Source organism: Dromiciops gliroides, chromosome 6 (assembly GCF_019393635.1).
Source record: "Dromiciops gliroides isolate mDroGli1 chromosome 6, mDroGli1.pri, whole genome shotgun sequence".
In the NCBI taxonomy this organism is placed as follows: domain Eukaryota; kingdom Metazoa; phylum Chordata; class Mammalia; order Microbiotheria; family Microbiotheriidae; genus Dromiciops; species Dromiciops gliroides.
Genome location: NC_057866.1, coordinates 138,780,397 through 138,785,159, shown reverse-complemented (window position 1 = coordinate 138,785,159; position 4,763 = coordinate 138,780,397). Strand labels below are relative to the sequence as shown.

The following is a 4,763-nucleotide window of genomic DNA, read 5'->3' as shown; positions in this document are numbered from 1 at the left end:
CATAACACTTAAGAAATATATTTATAGAAACCATGTATAGTAATAACTCTATGATCAATGGTTTGAGAGATGGGTTGACCCCTTGCCTCTTTTGAATATTATTTCCATTTTTGGTCAATTTCACTGGAGCTTAATAGAAGGTACTATACTGTTAGAAATTAAAGAAGAATATATTTCTATGGAGGTGTTATTTTGGCCTATAGGATATCTCTAGTAGGTAAAGCCATTCAGTACAAGTAAACAAAGTTAGAAAAGCAGAGAGTATAGATGTATAGTCTCCTTTATGGATAATATACAAATACTAAAGGGTTGAGAGATAACCTTAGCATTAGGAAGACCTGGGTTCAAGGTATGTCTCTGACATATACCACCTTTGTGATCATGGGCAAGTGCCTTAAACTCTTAGTGGCCCCCAACAACTTTTTCCTTTTATTTTCTGTTAATAAAGTGGCATGTTCTTTATTTTCCTCTTGCACTTATCATTAGACATGCAATATTTATGGAAAAACAGGACCCTGATATCAAATCAGATATAAATTAGGGTCAGCTCTATGGGGGTGAGGTGGGGGTGAATAAAATTCATGATTAGTCTGGAAACAACCAGGCAGTTGTTTTCTCCTGCTTGTAGGGTGCCATAATCTTGCTTTCAACTATTGCTTTTCCTGGATTTGGTCCCTTGGGGCAGGTCCTGGTAGAGATCGTGATGGTGTGACATTGGTACAAAGAGAGTGGGTCCTGTGTGTAGGCCAGCTACTCCTCTGTGAAGTCATCCCTGGAGTAAGTCAATCAGCAGTAGGCTTTCATGAGTACTACTGGTCCCAGACGTTTGTCACCATTCTACCAGTAACGAGGGAAGCTGGTGGTGTAGCAGGCACAGGGAATGCTCTCATAGATCCCATCCAGTTTCTCGTGATCTTTTATGTATTGAAGATGTTGTTCTTTGCCCTCCTGGGATTCATTGTTCTTCTTCAGGTAAGACTGAATAGATTTGTACTGAGCATAGAAGTTACTCAAATCCAGGATGAGGTCCTTTATCACATGCATTTGGGGAAGAGGGGTAGATTTTAGAGACTTTGTGGAGATTGGTGTCAGTTCTTCTGGGGCAAGTTGGAGTGTTGCCCCCATTGATATTGATTGCATGGGAATCATAGATGCCTTCTCAGCATGATCTTTGGAAGGTCATTGTGGTCTCCACCTCATTTTAAATCAAGATCAAGGTATCTAAAACTAATAGGCCACATTTATTCAGATCAGCTTCATGTATCTGTATTTGGGGCTTATCTCCAGGCTTGTCTGGGTCCCAGCTGTAGATGGTAAATATCTTAAGATGGGGACCTGCACCATCTGTTGCTTTCTGGGCCTTCTGGCAGGCCTGCACCTGGGGCCTGGTGAGCAGAGTGATTCCTGGGATGAGATTGTATCTCAAGGGGATTCCAATCACCATCTTGGCCCATGACATTACCCCTTCCCCCAACTCCTAAGAATATGTGTTATAGGAGATGTTTAGTGAAACATTTCCAGACCAGGTGGTCCTCACACTGATGAAGTCACAAATATAGAGCAATAGCATTAAGAAACACTAAACAACAATGGCACCACCATCACCAATGCTGATCACTCACTCAAAATTTGTGATTTCTTCATGTATGTAGCTCCCAATATAGCCACAACTTAGCAATTCAGGCACAATGAGTATGTGATGTAGTCCATCAGTTCTCTAGAATTTCCTGAGGCTAAATGTATTGAACAAGATCATGCAACTAGTAAGTACTAAGAGGTGGAAATTGATTCCAGAAGTATTCCTGAATCCAGCCTATGCCCTCTATCCACTACCCTATAATTCCATATTTCATTAATTTTTTGTTCCTGTTAAAAATGATGTTGGATTTAAAACTATAATCATTAGATTCAAGATAGTAGGACTAGGAGTGATGAAATGGAGAATCAGGGATATATTTTCCACAGAGAAGTGCCAAGCACCATCTCAGTAAAAAAAAAAAAAGGAAAACAAAACAACACACACACACACACACACACACCAAACCATGGAAGTGTTTACAACCTTAATCAGGCCCATAATGAGCAGCAATCTTTCTTCCCCAGGAACCTTCCTCTCATCCTCCCTCTCTATCCCTAAGCAGGACCTAGATCAACAGGTCTTCAACTTCAAGAGGAAGACAGGAATCTGGTGTTTATTTTTTATTTGCTGAATTGAACAAATTAAACAAGAAAAAAGAGAGAAAATTAGAACTAAAAGGTGAACTGTTATAGGGGAAGAAGTTAGGGGTAGAAAGCCATATAAGTCAAAGGGTGGAATCCAGGGGCCTTTTGAGTCTATGAGAAATTGAGCATTTTATTTAATTATATATAGAGATATTTTTGTAGGAGTAGTTATGAGGAGACAGTAGACAAGAAGGAAATACAATCTTGTTTTTTTAAATGTGGAAAAAAGCAATAGAATGTAATAATTATTGACCCTCAGTATTAACTTTGTTCTCTTGGGTAAGCACAAAATTAGGCTGTTCTTTAAAATGCATATTATGTAATTGGCAGAAGACACTGGCTCAGATCAGTAACTCCTTATGTAGGCAGCTTTTAAAAATGCACATCATGTACCAAAGGAATTTTTCCGGTCTATTGGGTAAATATGTATTAAAGCAATTTAAAAAATACTTATGTAACCAATAGACTGGAAGTGGTCAATGGTTTAATGAATAGTCATGCATTTTTAAATGGGCATTATTATTTATGCACTGAACTGAGAAGGTCTCTCAGAAACAATGTATATCTGAAGTATTTTCAGAACAGAAGACAATCTCAAAATTTTTCTTATCTTCTTACCTTTTTTTCCTCCTCAACTCCTCTATTTACCCATTTGTTAGTAGAGAGTGATTATATCTCTTCTAAATCCTGTTTTCTCCTGATTAAACACCCATAGGAACATAGGATCAGAGATTTATGCTGGGAAGAACCTATCATCATCTAGTTTGCTGCTTTTATTTTGCAGATGTTTTTCATAGAGGTAAAATTTTTTCCTTTCTCCATTTGTAGAGGAAACTGAGGCCCAAAGAGATTAAGTGGGTTTCACAAGATCACATAAGATGAACAAAGGTCCCAGTTCCTTTGACTCTAAATCCAGTGTTCTTTCAAATAATCCTCAGAGCATATGATCTTGAGTCCCTTCACCATTCTTCTCACTCTTCTCTGAGCATTTTCTAGCTTTTATTGGTAGTTCAGTACTTGAGGGGATCTGTGTTTTTACCAATTTCCTTTATAAGTGAAGACTGCAAGTTGCCCACTCTTTTTCATCCTGTGCTATTCTTGTCCATATTATTCCACAGATTTCCCAGAGAGCATCCATCTAAGATTTTAAGGCCCTTTTCTCTAGGTAGTTTCGCATTTCAAAGTTATCATTGGAACATGAGGACCATTTATCTCTAATCTTCGCTTGTGCTACATGACTAGCCAACTTCCATTTCTGCTCAGTTTTCTCAGTGATATCTTTCATGTCAGTTTTTGAGCAGAGTTCAGCATTGTAAATATGATTCAGTTTACATTCAACAAATGTCTCTCCATCATCCTTTGTGTGACTTGTGACTTTAATTTTTAGGAGATTGTTGTGTTCCAAAGTGGGTAACTATATAGCATTGCCAGTAGAACATTTGTGTTGTGAATATGTGAGCATCTTGGGATAGTTACAAGTCACTATGCTACATTCCAAAGTTAAATCAATTCATCTCTTCCTCCTCTTCAGTTCTAGGCTCATCTTATTGTCTATCTGCACTGCCTATCCAAAATACATTCTAATTCTACAGCTTGGACATCTAACAGCTTGCCATTATCTGGACAATAGGCATTTTTCATACACTTAGTTTTTTTTGTATCAATTTTATTGGGCTGTCTATTTGAATAATCACATGTAAAAGGGCTCTAGTGAGATGGACATGCATAAATAACCTTTTATTGAGGAATTTGGACGTGGCCTTGCTGAAATGTCATAGCTGCTCCTTGTTGGTTTCTGTGACTGCAGGAACCATACAAGTGTCTCAGAGCTATCTCTTCTTCAGTGGTTGATAAGAATTGTAGAGAGATTTTACTCCCTCTTATTCGATCATATTACTTTGTGATTCTGTCTTCCTTAAACTTTCATTAATAGTAGAAGAGTAAGGGGATTTTTCTTTGTTGTCTCTAGCTGCAATAGTTGCTAAAAATTGAAAACATGATAAAGAGAATGTGATTTTCTACATGAGCCTAAGAGAAATTAAATCCCTGTCACTTTGATTTTGTGTTTCTTTCCCTTAACTCATGTAAGCCTAGACTAATTCTGAGAAATTAATGTTTTTAGCCTTGGCATTAACTTGATGAGTTCAAGAATTTTTGAATTCCTGAGTCTTTTGTTCATTGCAGAATGGGAGATGTTTCCAGTTATGATACCATTATTCAAATGGAAAGATGAGCACTGACAGTATCATCCTGAACCTGAAATATAACAATAAAAAGGATGACAACAACAATAAATATAGCTAACATTTACATAAAACATTAAGATTTGGAAAGGACTTTGCAAATATTATTTTATTTGATACTCCTAATAACCTTGGGAGGTAGGTGACAGTGTTACCCCTATTTTATAGTGGAGGAAACTGAGGCAAAAAGAAGTTAAATTATTTGTGTAGGATCCGATCCATTTTGCCATAAAATTGCCTCATAGTGACTAGACCCATGCCTGGATGGTCAGAAGATCTAGACTTATGAGTATCACG

At 37.4% G+C, this 4,763-nt stretch overlaps 1 pseudogene; it reads right to left on the bottom strand.

The window, feature by feature from the left end:
* Window positions 1–585: 585 nt before the first annotated feature.
* Window positions 586–1,459, bottom strand: LOC122732094 (annotated as a pseudogene).
* Window positions 1,460–4,763: the final 3,304 nt, after the last annotated feature.